General features: G+C 47.8%; 1 pseudogene; it reads right to left on the bottom strand.

Annotated features, from left to right (window-relative positions):
• Positions 1-15,637: 15,637 nt before the first annotated feature.
• On the bottom strand, positions 15,638-16,009 carry LOC116809559 (large ribosomal subunit protein uL29-like; annotated as a pseudogene).
• Positions 16,010-17,325: the final 1,316 nt, after the last annotated feature.

The following is a 17,325-nucleotide window of genomic DNA, read 5'->3' as shown; positions in this document are numbered from 1 at the left end:
AGATGCCAGCAAAGGAGTCACTCAACAAATATTGGCTGACTGGATGGAAAAAAAAAAAAAACTAGCAAGAGTTAGCAGAATTCCATTTGACTTTCTTCTGTTGAAGCAGTTTTAGAATTTCTAGAATGCTCTGGCAAAGAATTAACATTATTTATGGCATTTTATTAGTTCCTATGCTCACTAGCCATCCCATCATTTAATTTTGTTTTGTGTTTTTTTTTTTTTTTTTTGAGACCAGAGTCTCACCTTGTCGCCCAGGCTGGACTGCAGTAGCACGATCTCGGCTCACTGTAATCTCTGATACCTGCATTCAAGGAATTCTCCTGCCTCAGCCTCCCAAGTAACTGGGATTACAAGTGCGTACCACCACATCCAGCTAACTTTTTAAATATTTTTAGTAGAGACTGGGTTTCACCATGTTTGTCAGGCTGGTCTCGAACTCCTGACCTCAGGTAATCCACCCGCCTCAGCCTCTCAAAGTGCTAGGATTACAGGCGTGAACCACTGCGCCCGACCCATCATTTAATTTTTAACATCACTGTATTTCCAGATAATACAAACTGCCTTTGACTAACCTAATTTTTAAGGAATAAATTTCTATAATGCAAGGACTATGTATACAAGTCAACAGATTTCTACTACTGTGTTTTATCACTGGGCTACATGCCATACTGAATATAGTAAAAGAACGAGAGAAATAATGCTTGATGAGTGCCATTTGCAAGTCCTGCGCTGGGTACATCATATTTATTAGCTCATTTAATCTTCACCATGAAATATGCCTGTCTCCATTCTTCCACTCCAAGGAGTTTGTCTAAATTTGAGAACTAAGACTAACACAATCCAAAGAAAATAACCAGAAGTTAAGACAAACACAAAATGAAGAAACTACCGAAAGCTGTTCATTAAAAGTTGACTGAGAAGAAGAGGGGAAAACATCCTTTTCCTTAATATTAAACTGACTTGCTGATAGCTGAATGCAGAAGAGAAAAAATGTATTTGCACGGTGACAGAACTATGCACCCAGTCACATCGCTGATCAACCGCCCCTAGTTAAGTCCTTTTACTGCTCCGCCAGCTCCCAGTCCTCCTGAATCTGCTTCTGCCTGGCTTTGTGCTACTCTTCCCTCCAGCACTTGGAGCAGAAACCCTGCCAGGCAGGGTTGCCGTAGTAACCACATCCTTTCTTGCACAGGATCCGCATGAATTCCTCGGCGTTCAGACTTAAGGCTCATCTTCTTCCTGCTAACCAATGAACAAACAAGAAAGTGCTGTTGAAAACGAATTATCATCCTACTAACTAAAATCTTACCAATTATGAACAAAACGTGAGTGGTTCCATCATCTTCAAGCCGTAAGAGAGGGAAGGAGGGAATGAACGAAGAAGGGAAGGAGGGAGGGAAAGAGGGGAGGAAGGAAGAAGGAAAAAAAGTTAAATATAGTAAATTCCTGACAATTATATTAAAGACTTATTCCCTGCCCAAAATACAAAGAATCCATTAAGAAAGGGCTAACATTGGATTAAAGACCTAAATGTATAGGCTTGAAACTAGAAAACTCCTGGAAGAAACCTTAGGGGAAAATCTTCCCGACACTGGATTTTGCAATGACTTCTAGGATATGACACCAAAAGCACAGGCAACAAAAGCAAAATCAGACAAATACATTACATCAAATTTTAAAATATCTGCACAACATAGGAACCAAATGACAGAGTAAAAAGGAACAATATACAGAATGGGAGAACATATCTGCAAACCACTATCTAATAAGGGGTTAATATCCAGAATATAAAGGAACTCTTACCACTCAATAACAAAAAAACCAAGATAATCTGGTTAACAAATGGGAAAAGGACTTCAATAGACAATTCTCCAAAGACATACCAACAGCCAATAATCATGTGAAAAAGTGTTCAACATCACTAATCATCAGGGAAATGCAAATCAAAACCACAATGAGATATCACTATTTTTTTTTTTTTTTTGAGACAGCATCTCACTATGTTGCCCTGGCTAGAGTGCAGTGATGCGATCTCGGCTCACTGCAACCTCCATCTCCCGGGTTCAAGCGATTCTCCTACCTCAGCCTCCTGAGTAGCTGGGACTACAGGCACGTGCCACCACGCCCAGCTAATTTCTTTTGTATTTATAGTAGAGATGAGGTTTCTCCATATTTGCCAGGCTGGTCTCGAACTCCTGACCTCGTGATCCGCCCACCTCGGCCTCCCAAAGTGCTGGGATTGCAGGCATGAGCCACCGCGCCCGGCCAAGTTTCCTTGTATTTAATGTAGTATCTGATGGGAACAGGCCCCCCAAAATCTGGCCATAAACTGGCCCCCAAACTGGCCATAAACAAAATATCTGCAGCACTGTGACATGTTCATGATGGCCATAATGCCGTGGCTGGAAGATTGCGGTTTACTAGAATGAGGGCAAGGAACACCTGGCCTGCCCAGGGCAGAAAACCGGAAAACCGCTTAAAGGCATTCTTAAGCCACAAACAATAGCATGAGCACTCTGTGCCTTTAAGGACATGCTCGTGCTGCAGTTAACCAGCCCGACCTATTCCTTTAATTCGGCCCATCCCTTCGTTTCCCATAAGGGATACTTTTGGTTAATTTAATATCTTATAGAAACAATGTTAATGACTGGCTTGCTGTTAATAAATAACGTGGGTAAATCTCTGCCCAGGGCTCTCAGCTCTGAAGGCTGTGAGACCCCTGATTTCCCACTTCACACCTCTATATTTCTCTGTGTGTGTGTCTTTAATTCCTCTACCGCCGCTGGGTTAGGGTCTCCCCAACCGAACTGGTCTCAGCACAATTCCTCTTGCCAGGATATAAACCTGTATCCTCTTGTTCTGTCCCCAGAGAAGAGATGTCACAAGTCTGTTCATGTATTGGAATACTATTATTTATCTTTTCTGCAGATGTATTTTCCGCAAGTTGTTTTGGCTTTTTTTCTGTAACTGGATCTGGGTAACCTGGCAGTGCAGAGCCGGGCCCTGGGCTTCAAGACAGGGACACACCAAGGCTCAGCACACAGACATGTCCCCACTCTGCTACCCAGTAGCCTAGGGACTCAGCTGGACTAGTTATTCGGCTTGTCAAACTCTTCATCTGGGAAACAATGTTAGATTCTGGTTAAATTTAGCTCCGAATATGATCTTATCTATTTAATAATTTTTAAGTTTTTCTAAAAATCAAGTCTTCCGTACTTCTCTTAAGCTTTGGAGCCTAAATTAGAAATAGTCCTGAAATCAAAGTCTCATTTCTGCCTCTTATTTTTCTTTACATTCTGTTTCAGCTAGTGATGCTTGTTCATTTATTGAACAGTTAAATAGCAGCTTGGACTCAAGTTCACTATAAAGTTCACAATTACTCCTTGGCCATTTCCAGCCAACAGTGGCTGCCATATTCCAGCCATGCCTTTCCTCATTTCAGTCACCCACTGACATCTAAGTTGTTCCCTAAATCCAACAGTGTGTGGACACTTGGCACATAGTGGGTCTCCATGCTGGACATCCATGACAATGACCCATTTGATTTTTTTGTTTGTTTTGTTTTGAGACAAAGTATCACTCTGTTGCCCAGGCTAGAGTGCAGTGGCGCGATCTCGGCTCACTGCAACCTCCACCCCCAGGTTCAAGCGATTCTCCTGCCTCAGCCTCCAAGGAGCTGGGATTACAGGTACGCACCATCATGCCCAGCTAACAACGGCCCATTTGATATTCTCACCTTCTGGCTTCTAACTGCCACCTCCTCTCATAGAGTTAGGTAGAGTCGATCCCATCCAAAATCTAGTCTTATGGAATCCCCATCTGATGACCATCATCTTACTTTCTCAACACCCTTGTGTCATAAGCTTGCTTTCAGACCCTATCAGGCTTTGGACCTGTACACCTTTCCAAGCTGCAGAGTCCAGAAACTGGCCCGTCTTATTTCTTCTTTACTTCACCCAGGTCCCATCATTCCAACCACACTCCCACAGGTTAGCCCCGTCCTTTGATGCTCACTGCTCGCACACTGCCTCTACTCATCATCTTGCCAGGACCCCCCAGCTATCTGGCTTTCTCGCTCTCCCATGCTGATCGCTGGGCCTTGTGAGACAAATGAAAAGCTGATCTGATCTGAGTTACTACAACTCATCAGAGCTGATTTTCTCACTTCATCCAGGTCCTCAGTGCTGCTTGGAAATTATTGTCTGTCCTCACGCAATTTTGTCTCTGTTTCTCCCACAATGGCTAGCCCAAAATGTCGCCACTTTGTTCCAGCCCCTTTATTGACTTGCCTATTTCTTTACAGTTATCTTTATTTGCTGATTTCTCACTTCTCTAATTAAAGGTATAAATTATTCAAATTACTCTGTGATTTCTTTCTCCTAATACAAATGACCCTAAATACACAACAGGCCAGATGACCCAAGGAGACAATGACGGTGTAGACTTTTTTTTTTTTTTGAGACCGGGTCTCACTCTGTTGCCCAGGCTGGAGTGCAGTGGCCTGATTACAACTCACTGCAGCCTCAACTTCTTGGGCACAGGCAATCCTTCCACCTCAGCCTTCTGAGTAGCTGGGACTATAGGCATGTACCACCACACCCAGCCAATTTTTTTTTTTTTTTTTGAGACAGCGTCTCGCTTCTGTCGCCCAGGCTGGAGTGCAGTGGCGCGATCTCGGCTCACTGCAAGCTCCGCCTCCCGGGTTCACACCATTCTCCTGCCTCAGCCTCTCCAAGTAGCTGGGACTACAGGCGCCCGCCACCACGCCCAGCTAATTTTTTTTTTTGTATTTTTAGTAGAGACGGGGTTTCACCATGGTCTCGATCTCCTGACCTCGTGATCCGCCCGCCTCGGCCTCCCAAAGTGCTGGGATTACAAGCGTGAGCCACTGCGCCCGGCCAATTTTTTTTTTTTTTTGAGGCGGAATTTCATTCTTATTGCCTAGGCTGGAATGCAATGGCGTGATCTCAGCTCACCGCAACCTCCATCTCCCAGGTTCAAGCAATTCTCCTGCCTCAGCCTCCTTAGTAGCTGGGAATACAGGCATTCGCCACTACCACTGGCTAATTTTGCATTTTTAGTACAGACAGGGTTTCTCCATGTTGGTCAGGCTGGTCTTGAACTCTCGACCTCAGGTGGTCCACCCGCCTCAGCCTCCCAAAGTGCTGGGATTACAAGCATGAGCCACTGTGTCTGGCCTAATTTTTTTTTTTAATATTTCTTGAAGAGACAGGATGTCACCATGTTGCTCAGGCTGGTCTGGAACTCCTGTGCTCAAGCAATCTGCCGACCTCAGCCTTCCAAAGTGCTAGGATTACAGGTGTGAGCCCCTGCACCCAGCCCAATGTGTAGGCTGGTCTTACATGTCAGATATAAGGTTCCAAGAATTCCATGTTGTTTATTTTGAATGGGTGACATGTGAATGCACACGGGATGGCATTTGGGCAGAGCAGCAGCGCCTGAGTTCATCTTCCTCTCTTGGGTGGGACATCAGGAATAGTCCCCGCTGGTGTCCACTTTGGGAAGCTCTGGGATTCAGCTGGCCTCTGCTGCACTTGCAGTGAGCAACTTGCAGTGGCTCTTCTCAGTCAGGCATAAGAGCTGGAATTTCTGTTAATCTCTCAATATTTGCATATGTAATTAAGTGTCTGCTGAAGCCAAAATATTTGAAAAAGAATGGCCCCCCCTTATTGTGTGGGTCGAAATCTCAGGTTCACCTTGGCTGCTCCAGGCTGCTGTAGATAGACATCCCTAAAGGGGTTCTTTCAAATGGTGCCTCTAGACCTTGAAACTATTGATTATATTGCAACTGTCACACCTACAAAGACTGCTGGCCTCAGCCAACCTCTCATCATGGAGCTGCAGAAACGAGGGAGAGGCTGCCCCTGCTCATGGCCCTCTGTACAGCCTTCCTGAGGGGTTCAAGTGTGTCTTGGGTAAGGCCGGATAGGAGAAAAGATATACAGGGTTTTCAGCTATTGGAATGCTGGATCCTTGGCCAGGGATCGGGTAAACCCATGTCCTAAAAAGACAGAATGATTAGGTAAAAAACAGGGTCACAAATGGCCAGTACTGCTTATAAACCCCAGAAATCCTGGGACACAGTGAGAGCCTTCCACTCTGGAAACATCACTTGATACCTTGGTTGTACTGTCTGGAAATTCTACCTTTGGATCTCAATCCACAAATCCAGGTTGTCCCAGGGGTGTTGTTGCCATAGAAGGGTCAGAATTGCCATACATACAGATAATATGCTGACAGGTGTTCAAAATCAAGTCATAAACCCTATCTCAATGGAATCCTCTAGCCCATGGAAGTGGTGGAATATTCCTGCAGGTAACTGGACAGGGGATTTCTTCTCATTGTTCTGCCTCTCTGGACCAATGGGAGTTTCCAAATATAGCTGCCTTTGAAGAATAAAATTAGATAATTGGGTGGAATATCCCCTGAATATGTCTGGAAGCAATTACATTCTGCCTTGACTCCTGGGAGTGCTGAGTGAATAATACCACCCTCATTTCATCCAATAGCGATGTGGTCAGCTCATTAGTGAAGTTCATATTTTTGTTAGGAAACTCATGGTGAACTCAGTTTCCAGGTAAAATATTTATTTATTTTTTAAATGTATTTATTTATTTTACTTTTTATTTTAGAGACAGGGTCTTGCTCTGTCACTGAGGCTGGACTGCAGCGGTTCAATCATGGCTCACTGCAACCTCAACCTCATGGGCTCAAGTGAACCTCCCACCTCAGGCTCCCAAGTAGCTGGCACTGCAGGTGCACACCACCCTGCCTGTCTTTTTTTTTTTTTTTTTTGAGACGGAGTTTTTCTCTGTCCCCCAGGCTGGAGTGCAGTGGCGCGATCTCGGCTCACCGCAAGCTCCACCTCCTGGGTTCATGCCATTCTCCTGCCTCAGCCTCCCGAGTAGCTAGGACTACAGGCACCCGCCAACACGCCCGGCTAATTTTTTGTATTTTTAGTAGAGGCGGGGTTTCACCGTGTTAGCCAGGATGGTCTCGATCTCCTGACCTCGGGATCCGCCTGCTTCGGCCTCCCAAAGTGCTGGGATTACAGGCTTGAGCCACCGCGCCCGGCCGCACCCTGCCTGTCTTATGTTTTTGAATTTTTTTTTTTTTTTTTTGAGACTGAGTCTCATTCCATTTGCCCATGCCGGAGTGCAGTGGCGTGATCTCGGCTCACTGAAACTTCTGCCACTTGGGTTCAAGCAATTCTCTGCCTCAGCCTCCTGAATAGCTGGGATGGCAGGCGCCCGCCACCACGCCCGGCTAATTTTTTTGTATTTTTAGTAGAGATGGGATTTCACCATCCTGGCCAGGTTGGTATTGAACTCCTGACCTCGTGATCCACCTGCCTTGGCCTCCCAAAGTCCCGGGATTACAGGCGTGAGCCACTGCGCCTGGCCTGAATTTTGTTTTTTTTTTAGACACAGGATCTTGCAGTGTCACCTAGGCTGGTCCTGGACTCCTGGCCTCAGGCAATCCTCTTGCCTCTGCCTCTCAAAGTGCTATAGGATTACAGGTGTGAACCACCATGCCTGGTTAGGCAAAAATAATTAGATTTTTCCTTTCTGGTGCAGAAGGTGAAGCTAGTGTGTCTGCTCAGTGGGATCCTGCAGGCATCCTCTGCAGCTGTTGTGGAGGTAGATACAGAGCTTCCAGGATGTGTATCCACCTTACCTTAACTTAGATGGGTATAGAGCCTGCAGGATCCTCTGCTGCTGCTGCTGCTGCTGCTGCTGCTGCTGCTGCTGCTGCTGCTGCTGCTGTATGGAGACTGAAAATGGTCTCCATTGCCTAGCAGGTCAGATGTAAAAGCTGACATGGAAAGCAAGGGACATCAGTGCTGAGAGCACCTACCTGCCTGAGAATAAGAAGCAGACAGTCCTGGGTATGGCATCACTGTCATGGTTGGCTAACAGGTACCAGATAAGGCATGGCCAGAAGTGGCCAACCAGCTTTTTTTTTTTTTTTTTCCCTTGAGTCTCGCTCTGTCGCCCAGCCTGGAGTGCAGTGGTGTGATCTTGGCTCACCGCAAGCTCCACCTCCTGGGTTCACACCATCCTCCTACCTCAGCCTCTCGAGTAGCTGGGACTACAGGCACCTGCCACCACACCTGGCTAATTTTTTTGTATTTTTAGTAGAGACGGGGTTTCACCATATTAGCCAGGATGGTCTCAATCTCTTGACCTCGTGCTCTGCCCGTCTCGGCCTCCCAAAGTGCTGGGACTACAGGTGTGAGCCACTGCACCCGGCCGTGGCCAACCAGCTTTTAAATGCCAAAGATATGACAGTTACAAACAGAGGTGAGAGGTGGAGAGGACATGGTGAGAGGGACAGTAAACACCTGCAACATGTCTACACATGGGTGGGCCCTTGGGGCAGAGTCAGCTGAGGTACAGTTGGTGATGAAGATGCTATGTTGAGAAACTGGATATCCAAGGCATTTATAAAAGTTCATACACATTGTAGGGACTTAAACCTATTCATGATACCACCCTGACCTCTTTACAAAAATACTGAAGATATAAAGATTTCTTCAACTGGACTCTGAACCTGTAAATTTCTTTTAATGAGGGTCAAGCTCCAAGTTTTGTGTTGCTATGTGATTCTATTTCTTGATTTTAATAATGACTGAGAAAAGCATGGATACCTCCATTCCAAAAATCTACTGGGGCTGGGCCATCTGCCAGGATCATATGATACAGGGAAGAAATGAGGGTCTGTATTACATTAAGAGAATCCTGGCCAGGCGCGGTTGCTCATGCCCGTAATCCTAGCACTTTGGGAGGTTGAGGTGAGTGGATCACTTGAGGTTGGGATTTTGAGACCAGCCTGACCAACATGGAGAAACCCCTTCTCTACTAAAAATAAAAAATTAGCCAGGTGTGGTGGCGCATGCCTGTAATCTCAGCTACTTGGTAGGCTGAGGCAGGAGAATCACTTGAACCTGGGAGGTGGAGGTTGCGTTGAGCCAAGATTGCACCATTGCACTCCAGCCTGGACAATAAGAGTGAGACTCCGTCTCAAAAAAAAAAAGATGGCAAAGGCCAGGCGTGGTGGCTCATGCCTGTTTAATGAGCCAGCACTTTGGGAGGCCGAGACAGGCAGATCACGAGGTCATGAGATCGAGACCATCAGGCTAACACAGTGAACCTCCATCTCTACTAAAAATACAAAAAATTAGCCAGGCATGGTGGTGGGCACCTGTAGTTCCAGCTACTCAGGAAGCGGAGGCAGGAGAATCGCTTGAACCAGGAAGGCAGAGGTTGCACTGAACTGAGATCATGCCAATGCACTCCAGCTTGGGTGACAGAGCAAGACTCTATGTCAAAAAAAGTGTCCAGAACGGTGGCTCACGCCTGTAATCTCAGCACTTTGGAGGCCGAGGCGGGCAGATCATGCGGTCAGGAGTTCAAGATCAGCCTGACCAACATGGTGAAACTCCATCTCTACTAAAAATACAAAAATTGGCCAGGCATGGTGGCAGGCGCCTGTAATCCCAGCTACTTGGGAGGCTGAGGCAGGAGAATCACTTGTACCCAGGAGATGGAGGTTGCAGTGAGCCAAGATCACACCACTGCACTCCACCCTGGGCAACAGAGAGAGATTGTCTCAAAAAAAAAAAAAAAAAGAAATAAAAGAAAGAAAGACTTGCCTGAGACTGGGTAATTTATATAAAAAAGAGGTTTAATGGACTCACTGTTCTCCATGGCTGGGGAGGTCTCACAATCGTGACGGAAGGCAAAGGAAGACCAAAGGCACATCTTCCATGGTGGCAGGCAAGAAAGCATGTGCAGAGGAACTGCCCTTCTATAAAACCATCGGATCTTTTAGACTTATTCACTATCATGAAAACAGCATGGGAAAAACCCGCTCCCATGATTCAATTACCTCCTACTGGGTCCCTGCCACAACACGTGGGGATTATGTGAGCTAAAATTCAAGATGAAAATTGGTTGGGGACACAGCCAAACCATGTCATTGGTTTTTCCCCAGGTTCCCCCACGTAAGTCAGTGGATGCAGATGGATATTTGTGACAAAGGGCACCATTGATGTCTAGACACTGAATACACTGAGGTCCCAGCTCCTGCTCTGCCAGGATATCCTCTCCCACCTGCTAGGAGCTCCCCTCAACCACCTCCCTGTTCAGGAGGTGCCCATATATTCAAGACAGAGTTTTCATAACTTTCTTTCTTTTTTTTTTTTTGAGACAGAGTCTTGCTCTGTCACCCTGGCTGGAGTGCAGTGACGTGGTCTCGGCTCACTGCAGCCTCCACCTCCAAGGTTCAAGCAATTCTCATGCCTCATCCTCCTCAGTAGCTGGGATTACAGATGCGTGCCACCACACCCAGCTATTTTTTGTATTTTTAGTAGAGATGAGTTTTTGCCATGTTGGTGAGGCTGGTCTCAAACTCCTGACCTTGAGTGATCCACCCCAGTTGGCCTCTCAAAGTGCTGGGATTACAGGCATGAGCCATCACACCTGGACAGTTTTCATAATTTTCTTTACTTCCACTATGGTGGGAGAACTGGCTTCAGAGAAAGCCATCCTAGACAGGTGAGGTGGCCCCACCAGGAACAGGTTTCAATGAGGTGTTTTAGAGGCAGTGATGCCTGTGCACCCTGGTGAGAAGGAGCATGGCATGAACATCAGGAACCAGACTTCACCCTAGAGAAGGAGAGGCCACAGGTGGGGGCTGAAGGAGCAGTTCTCACAAGCAATCCTGTGGGCACTGGGGTCACACCACATACCTTGGTGCACAAGTGTCAATGTGGCTGAGTGGGGTAGAGGACTCAGGTCATTAAAATCATCAAGGAGGCCGGGCGCAGTGGCTCACGCTTGTAATCCAGCACTTTGGGAGGCCGAGGCCGGTGGATCACGAGGTCAGGAGTTTGAGACCAGCCTGGCCAAGATGGTGAAACCCTGTCTCTACTAAAAATACAAAAATTAGCTGGGCGTGGTGGCGCATGCCTGTAGTCTCAGCTACTTGGGAGGCTGAGGCAGGAGAATCGCTTGAACCCGAGAGGCGGAGGTTGCGGTGAGCTGAGATCGTGCCATTGCACTCCAGCCTGGGTGACAGGAGCGAAACTCCATCTAAAATAAAAAAAAGAAGCATCAAGGAATCCAGGGAGAGGAGCAACCACACCCAACTTTACTTTCACCCACAGGCTGATGCAGCCTGAGGAAATGTTACTCCACAACTACCTCAATTATACACACAGAACCTGTTTGCCAGGCCCTTGCCACAGGCTGTAATCTCAAAATGGTGGCCGTCAAGGCTTGTTAGAATACCTGCCATACAGAGGAAAAAAATTTTTTTTTTTTTGAGACAAGATCTTGCTCTGTCACCCAGGCTGGCGTGCAGTGGTGTGGTCATAGCTCACTGCAGCCTCTATCTCCCAGGTTCAAGCCATACTCCAGCCTCAGACCCCAAGTAGCCAGGACCACAGGTGCACAACACCACACCCAGCTAAGAAAATAATTTAAACGTTTTATTGATTGATTGATTGAGACAAAGTCCCGCCCTGTCACCCAGCTTGGAGTGAAGTGGCACGATCTCAGCTCACTGCAACTTCCGTCTCCCTGGTTCAAGTGATTCTCCTGCCTCATCCTTCCAAGTAGCTGGCATTACTGGCGCCCACCACCATGACCAGCTAATTTTTTGTTTGTTTGTTTTCTTTTTTTGAGATGGAGTCTCGCTCTGTCACCCAGGCTGGAGTGCAGTGGCGCAATCTCGGCTCACTGCAAGCTCCGCCTCCTGGGTTCATGCCATTCTCCTGCCTCAGCCTCTTGAGTAGCTGGGACTACAGGTGCCTGCCACCACGCCCTACTAATTTTTTGTATTTTCAGTAGAGACGGGGTTTCACCATGTTAGTCAGGATGGTCTCGATCTCCAGACCTCATGCTCCACCCCCCTCGGCCTCTCAAAGTGCTCGGATTACAGGCATGAGCCACAGCGCTCAGCCTAATTTTTGTATTTTTTGTATTTTGCATTTTGTATTTTGTAGAAACAAGGTTTCACCATGTTGGCCAGGCTGGTCTTGAACTCCTGACCTCAGGTAATCTGCCCACCTTGGCCTCCCAAAGTGCTAGATTACAGGCATGAGCCACTGTGCCGGCCTAATTTAAACATTTTTAAATTTTGTTTAAATTTTAAAATAAAATCTCAATTTGGTTTTCAAAAACCTCTGTCCAGGTTATGATGACTCACACTTGTAACATCAGCACTTTGGGACACTGAGGTGGGAGGATCACCCAGGAGTTCAAGACCAGCCTGGGCAACATAGGGATACCCAGTATCTCTAAAAAGTAATAATAGGCTGGGCGAGGTGGCTCACACCTGTAATCCCAGCTCTTTGGGAGGCCGAGGTGGGCGGATCACAAAGTCAGGGGATCAAGACCATCCTGGCTAACACAGTGAAGCCCCATCTCTATTAAAAACACAAAAAATTAGCTGGGCCTGGTGGGGGGCACCTGTAGTCCCAGCTACCCAGGAGGCTGAGGCAGGAGAATGGTGTGAACCTGGGAGGTGGAGGTTGCAGTGAGCCAGGATCGCGCCTCTGCACTCCAGCCTGGGCGACAGAGCGAGACGCCGTCACAAAAAAAAAGTCATAATAACGTAAAAATTAGCCAGATGTGGTGGCGAGTGCCTGTGATCCCAGCTACTTGGCAGGCTGAGGCAGAAGGATGACTTAAGCCTGGAAGGTCAAGGTTGCAGTGAGCTGAGATTGCACAACTGCACTCCAGCGTGGGAAACAGAGTGAGACCCTGACTCAAAAAAAAAAAAATAGTGCTCAGTGCCACATGCCAGGAACCACAATGACAACAAGTCAGAAGGTTGTTGAGTCAGGTCCCACCGAGAGCCGGCAGAGAGTCTGACTGTGGGGTCCCTGCCCTTTTCCAGAAGGTGGAGGTGCAGAGGAGCTCTTAAGGATCACGGCTTCTCAACCTGGCCCCGAGCCCACTCACATCAGTAGCTCTCTACAAGGCCAACTGGATGGACAGCTGTCACCAATAAATTAAACCTTCTTATTTCTTGCCGGGTGCAGTGGCTCATGCCTGTAATCCCAGCACTTTGGGAGGCCGAAGTGAGAAGATCACTTGAGGCCAGAAGTTCAAAGTTCGAGACCAGCCTAGGCAATATAGTAAGACCCTGCCTTTACAGAAAATTAGGTAGGAGTGGTGGCATGTGCCTGTGGTCCTAGTTACTCGGGAGGCTGAGGCAGGATGATCTCTTGAGCTTAGGAGGTTGAAGCTGCAGTGAACTATTGCACCACTGCACTCCAGCCTGGAGGACAAAGCAAGACCTTGTCTCATAAAAAAACAAAAAAGAAGCAAGCCAGCAGTTCTAATCCAGACTTAAGAGGGGGGGTATCAGTCAGGCACAGTGGCTCACACCTGTGATCCCAGCACTTTCGGAGGCCAAGGTTGGCAGATCACATCACATGAGGTCAGGAGTTCGAGACCAATCTGGCCAACGTGGTGAAACCCCGTCTCTACTAAAAATACAAAAATTAGCTAGATGTGGTGGCACGCACCTGTAATCTCAGCTACTCGGAATGCTGAGGCACAAGAATTGCTTGAATCCGGGAGGGAGGTGGCAGTGAGCCGAGATCGCGCCACTGAACTCTAGCCTGGGCGACAGAGCTAGACCCAGTCTCAAAAAAAAAAAAAAAAAAAAAGAAAAGAAAAAAGAAAAAACAGAAAAGAAAAGACCCTTCAAATCCAGCCATCTGCACAATGCCTGAATTCCTGCTATAGTCCCAGCAAACTGGCTCTTTATTCTTTTCAGTCTGCACAGTAACATGGTTAGGAAAGGTATCTTAATTTTGTTGCAATGAAAAATGTCTACCTGTAACATTCACTGTTTCTTGCAGGCACATATGACCTGTGGAAAGGGTGAAAAGCTCAGAAGTTTCTATTATTTATTTATTTTTGAGGCAGGGTCCTGCTCTGTCATCCCGGTTGGAGCGCAGTGGCACCATCATAGCCTCAGACTCTTGAGGCTCAAGCAGTTCTGCCTCAGCCTCCCAAGTAGCAAGGACTACAGATTTGCACCACCATACCCCGCTATTTTTTTTTTGTAGAGATGGGGCTCTCACTATGATAGCCAGTCTGATCTCAAACTCTTGGCCTAGAGTGATAATCCCACCTTTGCCTCCCAAATGGATGGGATTACAGGCCTGAGCCACCATGCCTGGCCATCTAGTCTCTAAATGCTAGTTAACTGCTTTGATGGAGCAGGCACGGTGTCTCACGCCTGTAATCTCAGCACTTTGGGAGCCTGAGGTGGGCGGATCATGAGGTCAAGAGTTTGACCTTTGAAGTTTAAGCAATTCCCATGCCTCAGCCTCCTGAGTAGCTGGGATTACAGGTGCCTGTCACCATGCGTGGCTAATTTTTATTATTTTTAGTAGAGACAGGCTTTCACCATGTTGGCCAGGCTGGTCTCGAACTCCCGATCTCAAGCAATCCACCCGCCTCAGCCTCCTAAAGTGCTGGGATTACAGGCGTGAGCCACCACGCCCAGCCAAGATTCGGCCTAATTTTTTTTTTTTTTTTTGAGACAGAGTCTCGCTGTGTCACCCAGGCTGGAGTGCAGTGGCATGATCTCTGCTCACTGCAAGCTCCACCTCCTGGGTTCATGCCATTCTCCTGCCTCAGCCTCCTGAGTAGCTGGGACTACAGGCGCCCGTCACCACACACCGCTAATTTTTGGTATTCTTTAATAGAGACGGGGTTTCACCGTGTTAGCCAGGATGGTCTGGATCTCCTGACATTGTGATCTGCCCACCTTGGCCTCCCAAAGTGCTGGGATTACAGGCATCAGCCACCTCATCTGGCCTTTTTCTTTCTTTTTTTTTTTTTTTTTTTTTTTTTTTTGAGACGGAGTCTTACTCTGCCGCCCAGGCTGGAGTGCACTGTCACGATCTCTGCTCACTGCAACTTCTGCCTCCCAGGTTCAAGCGATTCTCCTGCCTTAGCATTCTCCCAAGTAGCTGGGACTAGAGGCACGTGCCACCGTGCCTGGCTTTTTTTTTTTTTTTTTTTGAGCCAGAGTCTCGCCCTGTCACCCAGGCTGGAGTGCAGTGCTGCAATCTTTATTCACTGCAACCTCTGCCTCCCGGGTTCAAGCAATTCTCCTGCGTCAGCCTCCAGAGTAGCTGGGACTACAGGCACATGCCACCACACCCAGCTAATTTTTTTGTATTTTTAGTAAAGAGGGGGTTTCACCATGCTGGCCAGGCTAGTCGCAAACTCCTGACCTCATGATCCATCGGTTTCGGCCTCCCAAAGTGCTGGGATTACAGGCGTGAGCCACTGCGCCCGGAGATTTGGCCTAATTTTTAAAGTAACCTGGAGCACAGAAAATGTTTCTGCAATTATTAATCTACTTTTTTTTTTTTTTTTTGAGAGAGGGTCTCACTCTGTCACCCAAGCTGGGGTGCAGTGGCATGATCATGGCTCACTAAAGCCTCGACCTCTTGGGCGCAAGCGATCATCCTGCCTCAGCCTTCCAAGAGCTGGGACTACATGCATGCACCATCGTGCCCAGATAATTTTTCTTTTTTTTTTTCTCAGCCACCTGTGCTTTATTGACAACACGCACCTCAGGCCTTGACCGCGTACTTCTGCAGCGGGTACAGCCGCTCCTTCCGCTGCTGCTTCTTGGTCTTCAGGTTCTCCTCGTGCGTGTTGAGCCGGCGGCGCATGGCGCGTGTCTTCTTAGGCCGCAGGTCAGGTCCAGGGGCTTGTACTTCTTGCCCTTGTAGAATTTCCTGAGGTTTTCTTTCTGAGTCTGGTTAATAACTGTGAGAACACGGGCAATGGATTTTCGGACGACTCGGATCTTAGGGACCTTGGAGGCCGCACCGCCTGTCACTGGCGACGCGCAGCTAGGACAGCTCCACCTTCAGGTCGTCCAGCTGTTTCAGCAGCTCCTCCTTCTTCCTGTGAAGATCTCGAGCCTTGAACTTGGCCATTCCTGCACAGGCCGCCGCCGCCTCCGCCGCCGCCCGCTGCGCGGGAAAGAGCTACTTTTCTAGTTCTTGTAAAGACAGGGGTCTCACTATGTTGCCCAGACTGGATTTGAACTCTTGGGCTCGAGAGATCCTCCCACCTTGGCTTCCCCAAATGCTGGGATTATAGGCTTGAGCCACCACACCTGGCCTCACGTATTTTGATACATAAAACACCAAGGATTTTTTTTTTTTTTTTTTTTTTTTTGAGACGGAGTCTCGCTCTGTCACCCAGGCTGGAGTGCAGTGGCGCGATCTCGGCTCACTGCAAGCTCCGCCTCCCGGGTTCATGCCATTCTCCTGCCTCAGCCTCTCCGAGTAGCTGGGACTACAGGCGCCCGCCACCACGCCCGGCTAATTTTTTGTATTTTTAGTAGAGACGGGGTTTCACCATGGTCTCGATCTCCTGACCTCGTGATCCGCCCGCCTCGGCCTCCCAAAGTGCTGGGATTGCAAGCGTGAGCCACTGCGCCCGGCCAAGGATTTTTTTAAGGAGCGAACAAACGAGTAATTTTTAAAGAAAAAAGTAGTGGGAGTGTCTAGTACAACCAAAATCGGAATCAAAGTCAGCAGTTAAACATTCCAGGCTGGGCACAGTGGCTCATGCCTGTTATCTCAACACTTTGGGAGGCTGAGGCAGACGGATCAATTGAGGTCAGGAGTTCGAGACCAGCCTGACCAACATGGTGAAACCCCCGTATCTACTAAAAGTACAAAAATTAGGCCGGGTGTGCTGGTTCATGCCTGTAATCCCAGCACTTTGGGAGGCCAAGGGGGGCAGATCACCTGAAGTCAGTAGTTTGAGACCAGCCTGGACACCATGGTGAAACCCCATCTCTACTAAAAATACAAAAATTAGCTGGGCACGGTGGCGGGTGCCTGTAATCCCAGCTACTTGGGAGGCTGAGGCAGGGAGAATCACTTCAACCCAGTTGGTGGAGGTTGCAGTGAGCTGAAATCATGCCACTGCACTCCAACCTGTGTGACAGAGTGAGACTCCATCTCAAAAAAAAAAAAAAAGGGACAAAAAAATAGCCAGGTGTGGTGGCGCATGCCCATAATCCCAGCTACATGGGAGGCTGAGGTAGAAGAATCGCTTGAACCAGGGAGGCAGAGGTTGCAGTGAGCCAAGATCACACTACTGCACTCCATTCTGTGAGACAGACCAAGACTCTATCTAAAAAAATAAAATAAAATAAAATTTCATTTGCAAGTCTGAGTTTGGTAAGAAGAGTGAACTGTGGGCCGGGCGCGGTGGCTCACATCTGTAATCCCAGCAC

This window comes from Hylobates moloch, unplaced genomic scaffold (genome assembly GCF_009828535.3).
Source record: "Hylobates moloch isolate HMO894 unplaced genomic scaffold, HMol_V3 SCAFFOLD_1, whole genome shotgun sequence".
In the NCBI taxonomy this organism is placed as follows: Eukaryota; Metazoa; Chordata; class Mammalia; order Primates; family Hylobatidae; genus Hylobates; species Hylobates moloch.
This window is presented reverse-complemented; position numbering and strand designations above follow the sequence as displayed.